This window comes from Python bivittatus, unplaced genomic scaffold (genome assembly GCF_059951505.1).
Source record: "Python bivittatus isolate LINGU-HERP-01145 unplaced genomic scaffold, Pbiv_v1 ctg000580_np1212, whole genome shotgun sequence".
Classification (NCBI taxonomy): Eukaryota; Metazoa; Chordata; class Lepidosauria; order Squamata; family Pythonidae; genus Python; species Python bivittatus.
In genome coordinates, this window is record NW_028277087.1 from 20,356,715 (window position 1) to 20,380,736 (window position 24,022).

General features: G+C 39.5%; 2 protein-coding genes across 5 annotated transcripts in view; one reads left to right on the top strand and one right to left on the bottom strand.

Moving 5' to 3' along the window:
- The window catches only part of MNAT1 (MNAT1 component of CDK activating kinase), a 151,396-nt gene that overhangs the window by 123,601 nt on the left and 3,773 nt on the right, over window positions 1-24,022 (top strand). The gene's annotated exons all lie outside the window — the stretch shown is intronic.
- The window catches only part of TRMT5 (tRNA methyltransferase 5), a 49,568-nt gene that overhangs the window by 5,597 nt on the left and 19,949 nt on the right, over window positions 1-24,022 (bottom strand). Inside the window, exon 6 of one of the 4 annotated variants that reach the window (XR_015797664.1) lies at window positions 5,023-5,233. The exons of 2 other annotated variants lie outside the window; for them this stretch is intronic. The gene's annotated coding sequence lies outside the window, so the exon portion shown is untranslated. Of the gene's footprint in view, window positions 1-1,150; window positions 5,234-24,022 lie in introns of those variants that run through there. One more of the 4 variants, XM_088149730.1, reaches the window with a different exon arrangement.

Sequence of the window (24,022 nt, forward strand, 5' to 3'; positions counted from 1 at the left end):
ATAGCAAAAACATTGGGAGTGTCCAATACAACAGTTTGGAACATCCTGAAAAAGAAGGAATTAACTGGCAAGCTCAGCAACAGCAAAAGGCCTAGAAGACCATGGAAGACAGCTAAAATGGATGTCTGCAGAATTCTGCTCATGGTGAAGAAGAACCCTTTCACAACATCCAGCCAGGTCAAGAACGCTCTTGAGTAGGTAGGCATGTCATTGTCAACATCTACAGTCAAGAGACGGCTTTATGAATGTAAATACAGAGGCTTCACAACAAGGTGCAAACCACTGGTAATGCTCAAGAACAGAAAGGCCAGATTAGACTTTGCCAGCAAACACCTAAAAAAGCCTGTTCAGTTCTGGAATAAGATTTTTTGGACTGATGAAACCAAGATTAACTTGCACCAGAATGATGGGAAGAGAAGTATGGAGAAGGAAAGGAACAGCTCATGATCCAAAGCATACGACATCATGTCAAACATGGTGGAGGCAGTGTTATGGCATGGGCATGTATGGCTGCCAGTGGAACTGGGTCACTGGTGTTTACTGATGACCTGACTGCTGATAAAAGCAGCAGGATGAATTCTGAAGTGTATAAGGCTATACTTTCTGCTCAGATTCAGCCAAATTCTGCCAAAGTGATAGGACGCCACTTCATATTGCAGATGGATAATGACTCAAAACATACAGTAAACGCTACCCAAGAGTTTCTCAAGGCAAATAAGTGGGATGTTCTTCAATGGCCAAGTCAGTCACCTGATCTCAACCCAATAGAGCATGCTTTTCACTTACTGAAGACAAGACTGAAGGCAGAAAGACCCACAAACATGCAGCAGCTGAAGGCAGCTGCGGTAAAGGCCTGGCAAAGCATCTCGAGGGAGGAAACTCAGCATTTGGTCATGTCCATGGGTTCCAGAGTTCAGGCAGTCATTGACTGCAAAGGATTTTATGGTGATCCTTATGTTTGTCATGATGTTGGTTTGTTCCATTACTTATGAGCCACCAACGATGGGGGTGTGTGTATGCCACTGGCTGTACTGCCTGAATGGTTAGTGCCTCACTTTTGTCAAACCCCTTGAATTACAGCTGAAAGTCCTGACTTTGCTCACCTCTGGGTGTGTTTCCTTTCACTTCCAATGTGGTGGTGTACAGAGGCCAAATGCCAAAACAGTTATCCTTGTTCCAATTTTTATGGTCCTGACTGTTATTTCTCAAATCCAGGGGCAACATCCTGACTCCTGGGCCATTCTTTATTTTAAAGGGTGTCTCTTCCTCATTTCTGTAGAAAACTCTAAAATGCTTACCATTTCCTACTTTGGTTGGTGATAGGCTTGATCTCCATTTTGTTTTCACTTTGTGTGTGTGTGTGTGTGTGTGTGTGTGCTTCTTCTGTTTGATCAATTGCTTTATTTTTATTCTCCTCCCCCCTCCCCAATTTTGTGTTTTATCCAACATTTTATTTTCTTTTTGCTTCAGAGGCTTTCTTTTAAAATAAAAATATGAAAACATGGGGTTATGATTACTGGGAGAAAATGCTGAATATAGTCTTATAATAAAAATAAATACTTATGAAAATGGTTTGGTTTCCAGTTTCATAGCTATATGGACATTTTTTCTTCTTGTAAAATTCGGCATATACAGTATATTCAGTTAAAATCTGTTCTGTTCCAATTCATACTGAATTGAGTTGAGAGTTCTTTTCACTTTCAGTCAATCAATAAACTTTATTATGATCATTGACCAATTTAAAAAAGAAAGAGGACAAAGTCTGAAACAGCAAATAAAAATTGTAATTAAATGAAATAATGGTAAAATTGATGTCAAACTACTATGTTTTACAAATAATAGAGGAAAACCTAGCCACAGTCAGAGAAATCAATGTCTATACGTGATATATTTGGTGCTTTTGGGGGGGAAATTCTTCTCTTTATGCTCCTTTCATCCTATTTAGAGTTATGTCAGTCAGTCAGTCAGTCAGTCAGTCAGTCAGTCTGTGAATGAATGAATGAATGACAGAAGCAGTCTGTTGACTCTAATTTCTAGATCTCTGGCCATCTAACACTCATTTTCATTTTTATGATGTAACTTCTCAAGGAATTAACCGCTACATTAACATTAAAATAAGGCCCTTGAAGATTATGTTAAATCACATGTTCTGTTATACAGGTGGTCCTTGGGTTTTGATGGCAGTTGAGACCGGGATTGCCGTCACTAAGTGATGCGGTTGTAAAGTGTGATGTCATGTGACTACATTGCTTAGTGATGGCAGTCCCAACTGCCGTTGTAATCCCAAGACGTGCAGATAGTTAAGGGTGGGGGATGCTGTGTGTGAGTCAGGGGAGGCCGGGAGGAGCCTGGGAGGGCCAGTGGAGGCTGTGGAGGTGTGTGCTGTGGACAGGAGAAAACGTGGGAGTGACTTGAGAGACTTGCAACCTTCACTGCTGGTTCCCCATTGACTTTGCTTGTGGGAAGCTGGCAGGGAAGATTGCAAATGGCAATCATGTGACTGTGGCTTCCTGTGGCATCATAATCTTGAGCCAGGCGCCCAAGTAATTGCTGGAACTTTGAAGACCGCCCGTACATCCATTTTTTCAGTGCTGCTGTAACTTTGAACAGTTGCTGAATGAATGGACATAAGCCATTAACTACCTGTATTTCCTTCTTTTTTTCTGTTTCAAGATTGCAGAACTTCATTTTACTGAATATGCTAAAATTTGGATAATTTCCCAATTTATTTGGAAATTATTTTTTTAGAAAGAGAAAAATACAACAAAACGTGATGATAATAATTACTTATTATTATTGTTGGTCACACAGCCAGCCAGATGTTTAGACTGGATTTGGCATTTTTATCCACCTCTTGAGTCTTCCCAAGGACCTGAGATAGGCAGATGTTGTTGTTTGGTGGTGTTAAAGGTATTGTTGCAGGATGTAAGCTGTTCCAAGTAAAGCTGCCTTTTGCAATTGACTGATGGTGATTTTGTCAATGCTGATGTTGTTCAAGTGGTGCTCCAGATGTCTTGGGATTGCACCTAAGGCGCCTATAACTATTGGTATTATCTTTGCTTTCTTTTGCTATAGTCATTCTACTTCTATTTGCAGGTCTTTGTATTTTGTGATTTTCTCCAGTTCTTTCGCTTCTATTCTGCTGTCTCCAGGTATTATTATATATGTCACTCTTCTCTAACTGATGTTCTCCAAATGTGTTGGACTATAACTTTCATTGGAAGTGGTTGGGAACAATGTGAGTTATAGTCTATTACATTTGGAAGGCACCATTTTGTGAATAACAGATGCAAGAATTTAGTATGATTAATCAGCTTTCTTTTCAATTTCTGTATCATATTTAATTTCTTTAAGGCAATTGAATAAGACTTAGATTTTTAACAATATAAAAGGAAAAATAATAATAATTTTAAAAAGTTGGATTTCATAAAATAAACTTTTATGAGAAAAGGCAGCGTGATAACAATTGATTAGAATTTGCTTTAAAAACTCTTTCGATTTTATTTTCCCAAGGGACTTGGATCTGTAACAGCTTTCTAAGACAATGACCAATTATTAATAAAATGCTACTAAATCATAAATTACAGTATTTCATTTTGGAACTGGGCTCATTTTGTTTTCCTTTTAAGAAATGCAGTGATTTTTTTTTTTTTAAAAAAACAGGCTTTTTTCTCCTCCATAGCCACAGGACAGAGGAAGATTTGTGAGGCTTCCTCAGGTTAGTGAAAAGAGCCAGAATAAAGCCCAAACATCCCTTCTTTTCAATAGATGGTTTAAAAAGATACATTAGCTTTCCTCTGTTACCCTACTTTATTTCTTTGTAGATACTGGGAAAAAATGGTCTATAAATGAATCAGATATATTTATCTATTTTCCAGCTAGACATTGCCTGTGAGAACCTTGGGTCGACAGTGCCTATATGTCTTCTGTAGAAAACTTGCTTAATTGAAAAATATGCAAAATAGGGACTTCTTGTGTTAGAATTTCCCTTTTCCTTCCTCCTCTATCTTGTAATCTACCAGCTCATTTCACCATATTTTCATATACTTGTTCAAATATTGTGATCTTAATTTAGGAGTGCCAGTGTAGTGTAGTAGTTAAGTTGCTAGACTAGCATCAGAGAGATCCACGTTCTAATCCTCTCTTAGCTGTGGAAGTTCTCCGGGCGACTTGGGGCCACTCACTCACTCTCAACCCTAATCAGTATCAATAACTGTTGGGGACTGGGGACCAGATGTAATGGTATGTGGGAATGACTTTGAGAGGTGAGGGAAAGAGATGCTGCCTAGGGAATGATCAGATAAAAGGGAGAGGAGCCTGGAGCTGAATAACGGGCACAGAAAGAAACTTAGAAAGGATCTGCCTAACTTATCAAGCTGTAAAAAGAGATGGCAGGAGATTTGTACTTTCAGACTTGCAAGATTCTTTTAATGTAACCTTACAATAAAATAGAATTAGCTCATCTTGTCTTGTTTCCTGTCTGGCCTACCTGGGAGGCTGACACCAGACCAGGCCAGGCCCAACTAATACAACTGCTTCAGGAACCAAAATAGTGGCAAATTGGGAACAAGCCCCTTCATGCTATCTTCCTAGCAGGCTGTCTAGAAGAGCTCCTTTAAAGTTCTTTAGAGCTTGCACAAGCAGCTGCTTCAGCACTTCACAAGGTATTACTCTGAACATTTCCTCTGGGTGTTATTGATTGGCTGGCTGGTTACTTGGGGGGATGAGTGGGGTGTTGCTGCTACTGCCATAAAGAACCCACAAAACAGAGCATTTGGGATAGTGAATTTTTGTACTTCAGGTACTGATTCCTCAGTGATCATAACTCAGTGGTACAGCATACGCTTTGCATGCAGAAAGTCGCAAGGTCTTCCACCCTTGGTCTCTCCAGGTAGGATTGGGAAAAAACCTCTGCCTGAAGACTGGAAAGCTATCTACCAGTCAATTCATGGCATATCTTTCCCAAACTGGGAGCTCTCCAGCTGTGTGAACCTCACCTTTCAGAATCACAAGCCAATATACCTTTGCTGAGATTTCGGTGTTGAAATTCACAGAGGATGAGGAGTTCTGGGTTATATCATCCAGACCTAGATAGATCACTGGTCTGACTTGGTATAGGACAGTTTCTTATGATTCTATGACATTTCCATACGCTGTTTCAGCTGGAGAGAATGAGTTCAGTTTTCCAGCACCGTAATATATTGTAGACTGGATGAAAGGATAATATGACTTCCTGAAAGAGAACAGTTATATTAACTATTAAGAAAACAGTCTTAACTCTCACATCAAGGACTGTGTGCCCATAACAAAATAACTTCTAAATTGCAGTGGAACACAGTGGGAAAAATAGCCATTGTGTTTTTAGGAACAAGTGTAGAAGGTCACTGTTTTTCAGTGCTGTGGGCAGAGAAGGGCAAAGTTGGTTGTGAAGACAATCTTAATTTTTAATCCAGGCAGTTCTTGTCCATTGTGCACAGTAGTTTTGCTCCCATTATGATAAAACAAAAGCGACAAGCAAAAAAATCCCAAGGAATATTGAGCATTAAAATAGCCCTTCCTGGTGGCCTTTGCCGCCTCTAATCCTCCCATTTACACAGGTTCTACCTCAGCTCTTCTCTGTTTGCAGGTGGCCCTGAAGAGACAGATCCTCCTGCCACCTAGTGTTTAATGCAAAACTTCTATGTCTTCTGAAAGCTTACAGCAAGCAATCTGTCAAGACATGATGTGTACTTCAAAATATTTAAGCCTGTTCCCTGAAGTTGGTGTCATTCAAGATGGGCTGGGCTATAGCACCTAGCAGTTGGATGAGCTAGGAATTTTAAGAGTTGTAGAACAGAATATTGGGAGGACACCACCTCTGAAAAGATTGCTTTAAACTGTACAAAGAAAGGTGTGTCAACATTTGGGTGCCTTCTACAACATAAATTCACCTTATGTCCCCCCAAATCATTATGTCCCCAAAATATCACTTGAAATTTACAAATGGGCCACCAAAAGTTTGAATTTTCACCTTTATTAAAATAATTTTTATGTACAGTTTGTGTACCCATGGATGCGTACATGTGGAACCCATTTTTATATTAGGGGACACAGAGACACTTTATTCTTCTGCAGAGTGGCAAAGCTTATTATCTAGCTTGACTCAGTCATTGACTTATTGATAGGCTTTTGTGTGTGTGTGTGTGTGTGTATGTATGTATGTATGTATGTATGTATGTATATGTATCACATTTATATAGCAACCCATTTCACAGAACATGAATCTGGGTGGCGGACAATAAAAACACATCATAAAAAACTAACCAAAAAAAGCATTCTACAATTAAAAACACCAGTCAAAGTTACCAACGACAGAGTAGCAGAGAGAGCTATCATTATAGGCAATACAGCCATCTCACTAATTCATCACTTCCTTGAGATCCCCAAGCCTGATGACACAACCATGTTTTAAGGGACTTCTGGAAGGATGTCAGGGATGGGGCCATTCTCACCTTGGGGGGAATGATGTTCCATAGGGTGGGAGCCATGGTGGAAAAGGCCTGTCTCCAAGGCCCTGCAAGATTCTTCGCAGATGGGACCCATAGCATACCTCTTCTGCCAGACCTGATGGGCCGGGCAGATATAATTGGGTGGAGGCAGTTCCTCAAATGATGATGATGATGATGATGATTTATTACATTTGCAGGATGTAAGCTGTTCCAAGTAAAGCTGCCTTTTTCACCATCAGCAAATTGCAAAAGGCAGCTTTACTTGGAACAGCTTATATCCTGTGACAATAACTTTAACACCATCAAACAACAACATCTGCCTATCCCAGGTCCTTGGGAAGGACTCGATAGGTGAATAAAAATGCCAAATCCAGTCTAAACATCTAGCTACTGTGTGACCAACAATAATAATTTATTAAATTTATATGCCACCTGACTCCCAGCGACCCTGGGTGGTCTACAGTTCTTAAAATATTTAAAAACAACAATACAAAAAGCACAAAACAGCACAAAAGAACAACAGTGGCAAAGAAAACAAACCCAGAGCAGAACAAAAAGGAAGAAAGGGGTGTCAGTCATGCTCTCCAAAGGCCTGGGTGAAGAGACGGGTCTTTAAAGCTCTTCAAAATACCAATAGGGTGAGAGCTGTTTGAATTTTTGGGGGAACCTCATTCCAGGGGGCAGGTGCTGCTACAGAGAAGGTGCACTTCTAGGGTCCAGACAGATGGCATTGGTTAATCGATGGAACCTGGAGCGTGCCAACCCTGCCATATCGAACGGGCCAGGTAGATATTGAAATAGTGAATTCTGCTAGCCAAAAATATAAATTGGAGTCCTTTGTAAAGAAGGCTGCAGAGAATCCCTCCTTTTTCTACTGAACCAAGTAGGGCACTACCTATGAACAGGGAAAATTTTTAATTTTTTAACTGAATGGGTCTGCTGTATCCTAACCATATTATTTGTTATTTCCATACCAGGTAGAAAATGAAGCTCTTGTCTCAGAAAAATTATAGCCTTAAAAGAAGAGCAATCAGCCCCCCCCCAAAAAAAACCACCTCAAAAAGTATTTGACTTTTTGTGTCTACAGCCTGACATTCAGAATGTCATCTTGAAGGACCTTGAAAGCAGGCCTGCTGTTGGAACACCATGCCACCCGAGATTAGATTTACCCCAACTGTTCTGGCCTTCTCAAAGCCTTAAAGACCTGAGTATGCTTCTAGGCATGGGGGTCCAGAGCCCATGGGGTGTTCTTAGTTTATTAGATTTGATTTTACCTTGGTGAACCAGTTGTTTGGTTTTTTAAAATTTTGTATGGTCTTTTATCTATTGCTAGCTACCCAGAGCTAGCATGGTGAGGTGGACAGCCATATACATCTAATTTTAAATAAATAAATGAATGAATAAACAAACAAATTCACTCTATTTCCAAGGGAACTCAAAATAAGGAATTGTTGTTGAAGCTACTGTATCTAATGATACTTCATTAGACTGAATTCAGAGAATTCAGTTGTATTCAGAATATTTCTTCTGGCTCTTGTTTCTTTTTATAAATACTGTTAAAATCTCATGTCCAAAAAGTTTTTGCCCACCTCAGATGTAATCAGTTGGCGTGATATCCTTTTTGTGATTATGGCTTGGGTACATAAATTTGCAGAGGTAACTGTCAGCCATTGATTGATGACTGTAAGCCTAACCTATTTGGCAGGCAAAAAGCGCAAGACAGCTGAAATAAGCGCCTGTAATTGATTGGTGTGTGAAAGTCACTGGCAGACAAAAATGGAACAAGAGCCTTTCTTCTACTTTTGTAATATAATTTCCCTAGCTTTTCTTCCCCGAGTAAAACATTGCAAATAAAGATCCACAGGTTTCCATCTTAATGACTCCTTCCATTTCAGGAAATTGTATTTGCTCCTCAGTGTTACATTTGCAGCAGTGATCTGAATTCAATATTTCTCAGAAAGATCTCCTTATTTTTATTGTAAGAAGCTAAGCCTCTTCTCTGTCTCTGCTTTTCTCCTTTGTCTTTAAACTGCATTTTTTTGCAATTCATCATAGTGTGATGAAGGGGGATAATAAAATGGAATGAGCTATGTACATTTTTTTGGTAACAAATAGGAAAAACAGAACAGTGTTTGGGCCAATAGCAGCTAGTGCATTGATAACAGGGAACACTGAGTTAATATAGAGCATTTTTCTTTCCACTACCCACTACAAATATCTTTTTAATGGATTTTACTTCTTGACTATTCAGTTTGAAGTTTGTCAGCTACGTTGAGATCTGGCTCCTATGTTTAAATAGACCTGTAAAATAATATCACCCACGTTAAATTCATAAATGAGTAATTAGCCCTTGGCATGTAGCACATGCAGTTGGGGGTAGATTAAGGAACAGATAATCTCGGTAACTGTCATATGTACCATGCTTAGGTAGTGCCAGATTCAGATTGTAGGGAAATTTTATACTGTGTCCACTTAACAAGTAGTAGGAATCAAGTAGCTCTGATCAGGTTCAAGCATGCAAATGTGTTGTATTATATTATTGGGATAAATCATGTTTGGAGATCTGTGTGTCATCCTGAAATTTGTTTGATCGGTTTCTAGCTTTTTGATTGTTCTAGCTCTTATCTCCATAACATGGCATTTGGCATCAACAATATGTCTGCCAACACACACTTCTTGGTTTCCAGCTCATTCCTTTGAAATTTAGAACTATGAAATTCTAAAGCATCTTGCATTGATGAGAAATTAGAACTGGGCAATTTTTTTCAAGCAGGATGGTTCATTGACCTAAAGTGAAGTTGCAGCTAACGTTGCATTCTGCCTTTGGGGCAAATAAGGCATTGTATTGTGGACTATACAGTAGTTCTCAAGTATTGCTTTATTTCTGAGTAGTGCTATTCATGATCATTAATAGCATTATATTGTTGCTGTTTAAGGAGGTTAAGCTCCAAATGCAGGGGCTATTTCAAAATGACTGTATGAAGTATGTAAGTTGAAAGATGGTGGGCTGATTTAACTTAGGACTTCCTATTCTAATTCCAACATTACACTGACAATTCTTCAGTAAATCCACTTCAGTGTCATATTTATCCTTCAAATCAATAAAAATGAAACAAATTCAGTCAGTCAATTCAACAGGATTCAAGCTAAAATTCCCTGCAACCCATTTTGCTCCCAGAGACGTTAATGAGATTGCTTGAAAAATGTTGAATGCAAATGGCTTGAGCCTGTGACTGCTCAAATTCTCGAGTGTTCTGTTAAAGAGACAACGTATTGTAGGGTAGCAAAGGCACTACTGGTGTGATGAGAAATCCAGGCCTTCAAATTCCAGTTGTGTATATGAAGAACTGCAAACAGCCAAGAAGGGGCTAATGGAAATTAAGAAGTGTCCCTCATGTTTAATGACATTCTCTCTCTCTCTCTCTCTTCCCCCACTCCCTTGAGTTAAGTGCATGCAAAGCCTGATTTAGTCATGGCCTAAATGTAGCCACAGCTCTGTGGTTGTCAAGTATAATGTATCCCCCCATGCAGCGCAAGTGTGTTGTATGGATCCTGGCTCAGGGCTGAGTGCAGTGTCCTTGCCAGCCAGAGCTGTTGCTCAAGGATACGAAAATGCTTGCTTGCAGTTATTTCTGTGGAGGGATGATTGATTTGCTCTATCTGGAGGATTTCGGACCTGGAAACCTGAGCACAGCAGAAAATGCGCTGGCTGTTTTGGCAAAGCTGAGTGTTGAGAGGACAGACAGCTGGCTGATGACCTCAAGAGAATGACAAATATGGGGCCAGGTGCCTCAGTCATTACAGAATGCTTCATGCTAAGCCATGCCTTGCCTTGAAACGCAAAGGGCGGAAGCAATTTGGAGTTAAAGAAGGCCCCAGCGAGTCAGATCATGGTTTCTGGAAACAGCGGTAACTTGTGATTCTAATCTCAATATGAAGAGAAATGAATTCCTTCTTGCACTTGGAGAGGAGGATAATGCTTTTGCTGTTGTGATGGAAACCAAGTTAAAGGAATCTTGTTGTTTAGACAAGCAATGGCATGTGGAATGTGGAGGGATGAGATCACTGGAGTAATCTAATATGCCAGTGACTCTTAAAAAAAATAAAAACAAAAATAAATGGCATTTTTACCCAGCATAACCTAACTCTTTCTCAAGAGGATGTATGTGCACCTGTTGAAAACTCTGGGTGCTTGGAAGGAAATGAAACATTAATATAAAATTAACGCACTCTGTGCAATAAAATCCAAACATATTAATTGTGGAATAAGCAAATCTGTTACTAAGTGACATTCAGATTCTGTTGTCAAATGAAATCATGCAAACCAATAATTTTATGCAAATGACCATTGCATTGCAAATTATTTGGAAATGTGTTCTTCTGAAATCAGCATACTTATGTCCAAGTAAACACTGTAAACTTAAGAGATGAGTGCATTTTTATAATTTTCCTTGACTTCATTTTGAAATCATTTTTCTGTCTTTGCACAATGTGACCCTTTGTTTAGGATGGAAAGTGGTAGAGATGGTATAAAAATATTGGCAAATGAACAGGCTTTGGATAAGGGGACTGCCATTGGGGAGCCCTGAGTATGCATGATAGAGAAATTCCTCCACTGACTGTACCACAGGGTTTTAAACATCCAAATCCAAGTTAATGTTTTTTTATACTCAGATCCCTCTTATCTCATCAGGCATGACTAATTTGCTCTGCACTGGGGTCAATAGGCATAATCCAGATAATGGCAGGTGCTGTATCCCATGGACTCAACTGTGAAATTATAATATCAAAAATTGATGTGCAACAAAAAGAGATTGTGATGAAAACACATTTACAGATATTATGTATTTTCAAAATAAAATATGTATTAATTTTGACAATCCTAATCTAAGTGCTCACTTCTAGCTGGAATACAGTAGTGCAAACATTTTTGGGATAAAACTGAACTTCAGTTGTGCTTCTAGCATATATGCCACAACTGATTGGTACTGTCCTTACTGTTACCAGGGAATACTTCATGTCTGGTGAAGATTGCATCCATCCCTGAGAATTGGAAGAATGTCGTTAATATACCCTTATTTATACAGGGTAAAATAGGAAGAATGAATGCAAAGTGTATTGGGGGATTAATTTGTTAAGTGTACTTGGGAAGGGGTGTGACAGACTTCTGATTGAAAGGATATGAGACAATGATTAAAATGGAATTACAGTGTGGCTTTATGCCAGGCAGGGGCTAAGCTGTTCAGCAGGTCATTGAGAAACATATGAATGTGAGAAGGAAGTTTATTGTACATGTCTTGATTTACAGCATACGATAAAGTGAATAATCTTAATATGGAATGTTTTGCAGTAGAGTGTGTATAACGGAAATTAAGGATATTTGAGAATAAATGGATTGCTTAGCACATGTATCAAAAACCAAGGTGGATGTGTATGAGGAGGAGAGACCTTTTTACTGCAGCACCCACCCTTTGGAACATCATCCCCCCCCCCGCCCCGAGGTTAAACTGGCCCTGACCCTACTGGCCTTTTGGAAGGCTCTGAAGACATGGTTTTGTCATCGTGCCTGGGGATCCAGTGGTGGTATGGAGCCCGTCAGTTGGTTGTATCGTTAGCAATTGTATGGGTTGTACTCTCCTGCAAATTAAGTTTTATGGTTTTGTACTGTTTTAATTGGTTTTGAATGTTTTTTATTTTAGTTGTTTACTTGTAACTGTTTGTTGTTTTGTTTTTAATTGTATGAGCCATTCAGAGACATGTATGTGAGATGGGTGGCTATATAAATTGAATAAATAAATAGGGGAAATGAGTAATTGCAAGATAGATAGATTGATAGATGTGTGTGTGTGTGTGTGGTAGAAGCTAGAGCAAGTAAATGAATGTTTGTACCTTGGTAAAGAGTTGAGGAAATAGATGGAGATGCAAATGTTGGAACAAAAGTAGTGGGTAATATGAACTTCACTGAAGTGAAAAAAGGCTGTGTTTCTGCCCATTTTGGCATATGGAAGTGAGAGTTAGTTATGTCAGAAGAAACAGAGAAGTAAGTTGAATGTGGTGGGAATGGAGTGTTTAAGAATATGTGTAGTAAAAGTTGAGAATGAATGGATGCTGAATCAATGTGGAACGAATACAAGAACAGGTTTGAAAGAAGTACATTGAGCTGGTTTTATCATAGAGAATGAATGAAGATTGAATAGTACAACATATATGAAGGAAGAATGAATGGATGGAGAGTAGGGGTTAAAAAACAAAGGCAATGTAGGAAGCAACGTATGATCATGAAGGAACCAAGACAGAAAGATATGGAGAGGTATAGTGAATAGTATCCAGATTTAGTTATTTTTCCTTTTCTTAGTTTTGTGACTTCAGTTTTTTTTCTTTTGTATACTATTTCTTACTACTTTTTTGTGCTTTGCATAGCACTTGTTTACTCTCAAAGGGAATAGCATGATGTTGTGATGTATGCTTGGATCAATTTCTTCTGAGGCTGTACTCATTCATATAAAGAAAATGTAACTTTGCAACATTCCTTTTGTGGCTTCTCCTTTCCTGCCCAAAGCTGGAATCAACTTTTAGTATTCTGTCCTTAAGTTGATTTATACTTTTCCTGGCAGTAGAAAGTGATTGACTAGGGCTTGCTATGTTAAGCAAACGATGTGTTTTACATTTGCAGTGATGTGGCTAGTGGAGCTGCGTGCCCTCTTTGAATCCTTACTTGGATTCCTATCCTTTCTATATCCAACACAAGCTCCTTATTCTAATTTTTGAAATGTTTCAATCCCAGATTATCTATTTCATATCATGCCATGTGCCTGCAATTTTCCTTCCTCTAAAGTCACCATGCTGTTCAATCCAAAAGCCTTTTTTTAAAATGGCCTTGCCTCATTTCCTTTGTATTTTCTTGTGCCTAGAAATTCCCCCTGGAAAATGTGTGCAGCACCATTTTTCTCTTCAGATTGCTCCTCAAATTCATTTTTTCACTTAAAGCTGTGAGATTAATCTTTCAGTACCCATCTAGAACAGTGTTTCCCAATCTTGGTCATTTGTGGGTGTGTAGACTTTAAATCCCAGAATTCCACAGCCAGAATGGCCATTGATGAGAATTCTGGCAGTTGAAGTCCACACACTTGGAAGTCACCAAGGTTGGGAAATTCTGATCTAGAATTTAAATGGAATCTAAAAATATGTTGTTGTAGTTATCCATGTTCACCCCATCTCTACCTTATCTGTTCCTTTCCTATTTCTGTTTTTATCCTCATTATTGAAACTTTGTGGAAAAAGTGCCTTGGATCCAGAAACAAGTCTTTCAGCTTAGATACCATGTAAAGTATAAGGTAAATTGATGATGTTTTATGTATCATCTTTCTCAAACCTGATGCCTACTATAATAGTCAGCCAGGATAACCAGTGAAGCTGTAGTTCAACATAGCTGGACGAAAGTTGCTATAAACCATCATCTACATACTACTAAAACTCTCGTGTCTGTAACCTTCAACTGGGCGAAACAATGCGTCACAGAGCAACAATTTTTGAACCAAGATACCTCAAATGGGCTAACTTACAGAATATGTCCAAAATCCAGGATCCATGACTCCTGTGTGATTGAAATTTGGGACATTTGTGGTAGCTTCAGCACTGTTGTGCTGCTGCAGTCAGCCCAGGTCACGTGATCGTCATGGGCGTATCCCTGACCTCTTTCCCACCTCCCTCTGAAACTGTGACCCAAAGGGTCACGGGTTGTCTAGTTAGTAATAATACTTGCAGAATTCACTTCTGTTGGTAATATGGCAAAGCACATACCTGAGTTCTGTTTGGAAGTGTTTTTAAGATTTCTTGTCAGTTTGGTTATTGAGGTCCAGAATTAAATCTATAACTGACTTCATTTGGAGTGTTGTGTATCTTCTTTAAGTCACTGTAGTGGAAGGGAAGAGGATTCCTTGCAAATCAACATGGGGAAAAAAGGCAGGGAAACTACATTTTTAAGGATTTAGCAATATTTTAATATTTTCTTTCCCATTTAAAAAAATCTGTTATAATTCCCTCCCTTCCAAAGTGTGCTGTTGAAGATAAATCAGGAAAGAAGTAAGGTTTTCTAATGTATGAACAACTTTAATATCAAACAACTGATGAATGAATCTTATCTTTCCCATGCTACCCATAAGACATCTGGAGAGCAGATTGGAGGAGAGACATCTGTATGCCAAATACTTGCAGATGGATTGTAACTGGTCCATCTGCATAATGAGAACCACAAGTGAGGACTGGGTAGAAGGAAGACTTTTGCCATTATCCACATTCTTATGAAAAACTGCTTTGCTATCTTGTTTGGGTCATGTAGGACAGAAATGAAAATGTGGAGCATGTGGTGACCAGTTAGCCTCTGAATCTAAATAACTTTCTCAGACTTGCATTATAATTGAATAAGCATTGCCTGTCCTTAAAACAGAAACTGCCAGCTCTGTGCACAATCTCTTAAAAACTACAGCTAGTTTAATTGTATGGTATTTAATGGATTAAGTCTGCATACATTTGCATATATAAAGCAATAATTCTGACAGAAAAGAGAACACTTTTTTCTAGATGTTGCATCTGTCTCTGTTTCTGTCTCTGTCTATCTCAACAGGCATGTGCCATCCTAGAAGAGTCATTGTATTCTCTGGGTGTATATAGGAGTATTTATATAGTTGATTAAAGTAAATTGATAAATTTAAATTGATAAAACAGAAGTGGGCAAATGTTTTTGGATGGGGGTGCACTTTTTCACTTTGGGGGCTTCTGAGGGGTAAGTGTGGCATAGTGATAATGTCCCGTGAGAGGATGTCCAGCCCTGTTTTTGCACTTTTGTGGGCTTCAAAGGGAGATTTAACACCAAATAACTCCATTAAGATGTCCTATGAAGGAGAATTTATGTCAACTCCTATCTATAATGACCAATTTCATTCTAACCAATAAGTGTCTGCTAATGATCGGAAAAGGTCAGTTTATGTTCCAATTCCAAAGAAGGGCAATGCCAAAGAATGCTCAAACTATCGCACAATTGCACTCAATTCACATGCTAGCAAGGTTATGCTCAAAATCCTACAACCTAGGCTTCAGCAATACATGAACCGAGAACTACCGGATGTACAAGCTGGGTTTCGAAGAGGCAGAGGAACTAGAGACCAAATCGCCAACATTCGCTGGATCATGGAGAAAGCACAAGAGTTCCAGAAAAATATCTACTTCTGCTTCATTGACTATGCAAAAGCCTTTGATTGTGTGGATCACAACAAACTGTGGCAAATTCTTAAAGAGATGGGAGTACCAGACCACCTTACCTGTCTCCTAAGAAATCTGTATGCGGGCCAAGAAGCAACAGTTAGAACCGGTCATGGAACAACCAATTGGTTCAAAATAGGGAAAGGTGTACGACAAGGCTGTATACTGTCACCCTGCTTATTTAACCTATATGCAGAGTACATCATGAGAAATGCCAGGCTGGAAGAATCACAAGCCGGAATTAAGATTGCAGGGAGAATCATCAACAACCTCAAATATGTGGACGATACCACCCTAATGGTAGAAAGTGAAGAAGAACTAAAGAGCCTCTTGATGAGGGTGAAAGAGGAGAGTGCAAAAGCTGGCTTGAAACTCAACATTAAAAAAACTAAGATCATGGCATCTGGACCCATCAATTCCTGGCAAATAGAAGGGGTAGAAATGGAAGCAGTAACAGACTTCATTTATTTGGGCTCCAAGATCACTGCAGACGGAGACTGCAGCCATGAAATTAAAAGACGCTTGCTCCTTGGGAGGAAAGCTATGGCAAGCCTAGATAGCATATTAAAAAGCAGAGACGTCACCTTGCCGACAAAGATCCGCATAGTCAAAGCTATGGTTTTTCCAGTAGTAATGTATGGCTGTGAGAGCTGGACCATAAAAAAGGCTGAGCGCCGAAGAATTGATGCCTTTGAACTGTGGTGCTGGAGAAGACTCTTGAGAGTCCCCTGGACTGCTAGGAGGTCAAACCAGTCAATCTTAAAGGAAATCAACCCTGATTGCTCATTGGAAGGATCGATAATGAAACTCAAGCTCAGATACTTTGGTCACCTAATGCGAAGAGAGATCTCTTTGGAGAAGACCCTGATGCTGGGAAAGATTGAAGGCAAAAGGAGAAGAGGACGGCAGAGGATGAGATGGTTAGATAGCATCACTGAAGCAATGAGCATGAAACTGAGCAAACTCAGGGAGGCAGTGAAGGACAGGAAGGCCTGGCGCAATATGGTTCATGGGGTCACGAAGAGTCGGACACGACTTAACGACTAAACAACAACAAATGATCAAATGTTTTTGAGAATGGACTAGACAACCTGTGACCTGCTGGGCTATTGTTTCAGAGGTATTTCCTTACCTAAACAGAGAAACAGAATGACCAAAGGCAAAAAAGCAGTGGGAGTGGGAGCGACTTACAACTTGCTGCTGGCTTCCCTATTGACTTTGCTTGTGGGAAGCTGGCAGGGAGCATCAGAAATCCTCCCTCCCTCCCTCTCCACATGTAATATAGGTTTGCACCATTTGCCTTCCCCTCACAACCCCCAGGAGAGCTCCATTGAAGCCCCCCCTTCCTCAGCTGACCTGCGGAACTGCCTGCCACTTTGCTCTGGAGGTGGAACAAAGGGAGCCACGGACCATGAGGAAAACTGGACCCCTACTCATGTGTGTCCTCAAGGGCCCTCTCCCTCAAGGGAGGAAGAGGGCTCACCCATCGACCCCCAGCCCAGCCAGTTCTACTTCACCAGCAGGCATCTGTCACTCCCTTATCCTTCCCTCAATGCCCACTGCCATTAAGAGATTTCAGATTTCTGCCTTGTTTCCAAAAGCAGCCAACTGCTGCTTGCCCATCAGGCCTTGCCATCAGTTGATTGGGTGCAGGGGACAGAGGGCGATGGGAAAGAGGCTGGGGATACAGGTGACCTGGGCTGACCACGGCAACGCAGCAGTGCTGAAGTGGCCACAAATTCTCTAAATTTCAATCCCATGGGAGTCATGGGTCCCAGATTTTGGATGCATTCCGTAAGTTAGACCATTTGAGATACCTTGGTTCAAAAATTGTTGCCCTACGATGCACTGTTTTGCTCAGTTGAAGGTTACAGACAGGAGAGTTTTAGTAGTATATAGATAAGAACATAGTTTTTATATTCAGAAGTGCTGAGTTGGAATTTTTTTTTCCTGAACCTGAGTCTTTCTGGTGATGGGCTGAATATTTGTATGCTTCTCCGCGAGTTAAAAAACAAAGAAGGAATGAAGAAAAGATTAGTTGGTGCTCATGACATAGCAAATTTCCATATACTGTGGAAGTACTAGTTTTTCCCCTTTTGCTTTATCCCAGAATGACATGCACAAGCAGAGGTATCTGATCAGTGTTTGAACTAAAGGTCATTGTTGCTGTTTTTATATAAGTTTAATTACTGTATGCTAAAATAACATAGAATGGGGGACCTAGCCATGTTTTTTGCCACCTGAAACCACCTATCTTTACTGGGCTGCTCACCTTTAACAAGAAGTATTGATGAAATCCCTCTAGGCCATAATATCATAGGATTTTTACTGGGGTAAAAGGTCACCAAAAAGCTTGTTTGGACAAAGTTCAAAGTAGAGGCTGTCTTACTATTTTACCCTGATGAAAAGTAATAGCAATTTTCTTTCTGTGACATAGTTTTCCAAACCAAAGGGCTTGTTCTGCTCTCACTATAAACAAAATCTATGGGGAAGGGAAAATCCTCTGTACTGTACTTAGCAGACAGTCTTCCTTTTTTCAAGGTTTATTGGCCTTCAAAAAATCACTTAGCTACACATTTCAATGTGCTTAATTTGCTAACAAATGCATCCAGTTTCCTTCAAATTATAAAAGCCAGCATACTCTGTCTAGTCACTGATGCTGCAATAAATGCCAGCAACCTCAGAAATCTAATTCAGAAATGTGATGATCATAAAAAATTGAAACAACACAGATGTGGATTTGATGTGAAAAAGTGCAAAAACTTCCATTGTGTGGTTTGAGGACACAGACTCTCTTAAGAAACAAAGAACGATCTTACTGTTGGTAGAGTTTTAAATCTTCAGGCAAAATTTTGTACTTTATGCTGCTCTAAAACTTGTTATGTAGGAAAAATTGGATTAACTAATTATTAAGGACTGTTATCTGAATGATGAGGCCCTGATTTTAAGGTTTTAAAAAATAATATATTAAGTTTCAAAGGGATTTTGAAAAACATTGAGACTAACACCTTGCTTATAATGCAGGATCTGCAATCCTGGATGCAACTATAGCAGAAGCAGGTACAGTTTTTCATTGTCCAGAATGATTTTGTCCTCCACGTTCTCAGAAATTTGAGGTGGGGCAAGGGGCAAGATGGAAAAATAAGTAGGACTATAATGGATAGGATTAAAAGGAATACATTATGCTCTGTGCTCCTTTCTTCATTGTTATGCTTTAGTAATAATTAATATTATGATTAATAATTATAATTATAATTAATTATAATAATTAATATTATAATACATTGAAATGTGATCTGGTGATAGGGAACATTACAATTAATCAGAGACAGACACTTTCTAAAATCCATGGGGCTGACCAGAACTACTAATCTTCACAAGGAGAAAGGATTATTTAGGATGGTCTGTTTCAGATGCCTTATGACTCAATTGGATCTACAGAGGACATTTGGGAAGTTTCCTGGCAATTTGGAGGGCAGTTCAGTCTTGTGCCTAGTCAGCCTCTGGAATATGGAAGCAATAAAGCTGCTGTTCCCAAAAGTGTTTCCTTTTTCATTGAGCCTCTAGAGGTATCTGGAGTGGCAGTGGGGAAAAACAAGGAACAAATGTGACTGCACATGGATACAAGCTCAGTTTTGAGCCTACCCCTTGGCACTCAGGATATTGCAGTGTCAGTACTCCAAATCTGTTCAGTATTTTTTATGTATTTATTTATATATCAAATTTGTCACCGCCCATCTCATTGAATGACTCTGGGCGGTTTACAAAACAGTTAAAATCAATTAAAATTACAAAATTATGATCTACTATTAATAAATAGAAAATAAATTTACACAAAGTATTGGAAGAGGTCATCCATTGGCACAGGTATGAGGTATCATCAATATGCTGCTGATCCTCAGTTGTATATCTCCACTAATGGGCTACACAGGAGATGAGATGGGAATTTTGATCTGTTACTTGGAAGCTTTTAGGATTTGGAAGGGGAAAAAAATAGGGTCAGGCTTAATCCCAGCAAGATGGAATGGCTGTTGATTCAGATACTAGCTGATTCCAGGATGGTTCCAGTTTTGGCTTTGGATAGCATGAGCCTCTTGAAAGAAGAGACTCACAATCAGGAATTGATCTGGACACAGTTCTTGCTGGAAGAGCAGGTGGAAGCTAATATAGCACAGAATTTCCCAAGATTGATTGTTCCATTGGTACACACATACATACTCATCGCATATTCTTTTTTAGGATAAGCAATATGCAGAGTGCACAAAACTAGTAAGAAATACAGTGGGGCAAAAAAGTATTTAGTCAGCCACCAATTGTGCAAGTTCTCCCACTTAAAAAGATGAGAGAGGCCTGTAATTTTCATCATAGGTATACCTCAACTATGAGACACAAAATGGGGGAAAAAATCCAGAAAATCACATTGTCTGATTTTTAAAGAATTTATTTGCAAATCGTGGAAAATAAGTATTTGGTCACCTACAAACAAGCAAGATGTCTGGCTCTCACAGACCTGTAACTACTTCTTTAAGAGGCTCCTCTGTCCTCCACTCATTACCTGTAGTAATGGCACCTGTTTGACCTTGTTATCAGTATAAAAGAACCTGTCCACAACCTCAAACAGTCACACTCCAAACTCCACTATGGCCAAGAGCAAAGAGCTGTTGAAGGACACCAGAAACAAAATTGTAGACCTGCACCAGGCTGGGAAGACTGAATCTGCAATAGGCAAGCAGCTTGGTGTGAAGAAATCAACTGTGGGAGCAATAATTAGAAAATGGAAGACATACAAGACCACTGATAATCTCCCTCGATCTGGGGCTCCACGCAAGATCTCACCCCGTGGGGTAAATATGATCACAAGAACGGTGAGCAAAAATCCCAGAACCACACGGGGGGACCTAGTGAATGACCTGCAGAGAGCTGGAACCAAAGTAACAAAGGCTACCATCAGTAACACACTACGCCGCCAGGGACTCAAATCCTGCAGTGCCAGACGTGTCTCCCTGCTTAAGCCAGTACATGTCCAGGCCCGTCTGAAGTTTGCTAGAGAGCATTTGGATGATCCAGAAGAGGATTGGGAGAATGTCATATGGTCAGATGAAACCAAAGTAGAACGTTTGGTCTAAACTCAACTCATCGTGTTTGGAGGAGAGAGAATGCTGAGTTGCATCCAAAGAACACAATACCTACTGTGAAGCATGGGGGTGGAAACATCATGCTTTGGGGCTGTTTTTCTGCAAAGGGACCAGGACAACTGATCCGTGTAAAGGAAAGAATGAATGGGGCCATGTATCGTGAGATTTTGAGTGAACCCCTCCTTCCATCAGCAAGGGCATTGAAGATGAAACGTGGCTGGGTCTTTCAGCATGACAATGATCCCAAACACACCACATGGACAACGAAGGAGTGGCTTCGTAAGAAGCATTTCAAGGTCCTGGAGTGGCCTAGTCAGTCTCCAGATCTCAACCCCATGGAAAACCTTTGGAGGGAGTTGAAAGTCCGTGTTGCCCAGCGACAGCCCCAAAACATCACTGCTCTAGGGGAGATCTGCATGGAGGAATGGGCCAAAATACCAGCAATAGTGTGTGAAAACCTTGTGAAGACTTACAGAAAACATTTGACCTCTGTCATTGCCAACAAAGGATATATAACAAAGTATTGAGATGAACTTTTGATATTGACCAAATACTTATTTTCCACCATGATTTGCAAATAAGTTCTTTAAAAATCAGACAATGTGATTTTCTGGATTTTTCCCCCCATTTTGTGTCTCATAGTTGAGGTATACCTATGATGAAAATTACAGGCCTCTCTCATCTTTTTAAGTGGGAGAACTTGCACAATTGGTGGCTGACTAAATACTTTTTTGCCCCACTGTAGTCAACCAAAGAAGCTATAGGCATGAGATAAGAAAAAGAAAAGGACACAGCTAAACTTAGTTTACACCAACACCATTCACTATACCTCTCTATACCTTTTCTATCTTTGGAAATCATCCTTGCTTTCACTGCATTCATACACTACTTTATACATAACTTAAAAAAAAAACTTTGAAATCAGTTCTATTGGTCAATTCTTTATTAAAAACTCCATCTTCTGTACGATAGACTTTCAGATTTTAAATTCAGTTAGGATAAAACTATTCTCTAGACTAATATACTTTACTTTTTCAATCATTTTTCATCAAAATCAATTTTCAAATCCTGGTGACTCTTTCTATAAAATAACTTTCAGTTCTTCATTTATTGTCCAGAATCCATAATGGATTCTTTAGTTTAGGTGTCAGGGCAATACAAAACACAGGTTGCCTGCATAAGGATATCCAGATCTCTGGACTGGTCTGTAAAAGACCCCCCCCCCAACTCTTGACCTTCCTATATCCAACCTGCACTTTGCTTTAAATATAAATATTTGCATCATATGTAATTTTTTAAAATATGGTAACCAATTCCTTGGATGTACATTTTAATTAGTGTATTTAAATGAATAATTTTGTAGTATGAGTAATAATTGGTAAAATCAAGGCTGGATTTAAATGGTGATGGTCAAGTATCTGTCAGGATCCTTTCCAATTTTCAAAAAGGGGAAGCAGGACCCAGGGGAAGCTTGACATCACTACTGGACAAGGTCCTTGAGCAGATTGTCAAACAGCAAGTCTGTGAGCACTTAGACAGGAATTCATTAACAGGAGCCAACATGGATTTATGCTGAACGAGTCATGCCAGACTAACCATTGATCTCCTTTATTGATAGAGTTACTAGACTGGTTGATTGGGGAAATACCATCAATGTAGGATATCTTGACTTTAGCAAGGCTTTTTACAAAGTCTCTCATCTCCTTATTAACCAAATTATCAAATATGGGTTTGACAACTCAACCGCTAGTAGTCCACAATTGACTCAAGGATCATACTCAAAGAGTAGTTATAAATGGTATCAATTCTACCTGGAAAGACATCTGGAGTGGGGTGCCACAGAGCTCCGTCCTGGGCCTGGTGCTTTTCAGCATTTTTATAAATGATATAGAGGGAGTTGAAGAAACACTTGCCAAATTTACAGACAATACAAAGCTAGGAGGAGTGGCTAATACCTGGGAGGAATGGGGAAAAAATAAAAAAGACTTAGGCTAGAACAGTGGGTGGAAAGAAATAGAAATTTAACACAGAGAAAAGTAATGAATCTAGGTAAGAAAAATGAAAGAGACACGCACAAAATTGGGAAAATCTGGCTCAGGAGCAACACATGAGAGAAGGTAAATTGAGTCCTATTTTGCTTTTTGCTTTTTATTTCAAATTATTTAAATTCTTAAGCTTATGGTTAATTTTTTTAAAATTCAGGAATGAAGGTAAACACACCAGGTGGCTTTTCAGACTTGTTGTTTCGAAGATCTCTAATAGCTTTAAGATAGTTAAATAGGTAATTTCCAAAAGTGATTAGAAAGTGAGATTAGTAAACCCAATGTCCTTTAAAACAGGGTTCTTCAACCTTGGGAACTGGCTGGGGAATTCTGGGAGTTGAAGTTGAAGTCCACCCGTTTTAAAGTTGCCAAGGTTGAGGAACCCTGCTTTAAAAGGCTTTGCCACAGTTGAGAGCATGGTGGCTTCCCCTCATCTACTGGTGCTCAAACCCATGGGAGACCACTGCCATGTGGTCTTTTCGCAAAGAGCAGCTGTCTGGAGCACATGTAGGTAATCTCCCATCCTCTCCTTATCTGGAAAGGTTTCATAGGACCGGTCTACTTGCTGGTTCTTTGGTTTCTGCCGCCACCATCATCTCCGCTTATTCAGAGACATGCTAGTTCGCCATACCGCCCCCATAAGTTCCCATGCTGCACATGTTTAAAAGCAGTTGTACTTCCAGTGTTTTATCACCTGCCTTTTGTACTACTATATTCTGATATATAAAAGACCACATAATATTTGATTATGCAATGTTGTTATTTGCCATTACACATTATTTCCCTGAATATGTTCATTTGGATGAAGTTCTTTGTATCTTTGTTTATTCTCTCTTCTCTTCTCTTCTCGTCTTGGTTATTGGTTTTGGATATACAGCAAATCTTTTCCAAGTTTGTATTTGCTAGTGAACTGACCATATTTGCATCTTTCAAAGTAATGTGCAGATTGGAAAGCATGGATTTTGCAGCACTCTGTTGCCATTTAAATGTATATGGAAACAACATAGTTTCATGTGTGACCCAGCTACCATAAAGAACAATACAGCAACAGATGATACATTAGTTGTTGTTGTTTTTTATCTGCGCTCAGTCGTTACCG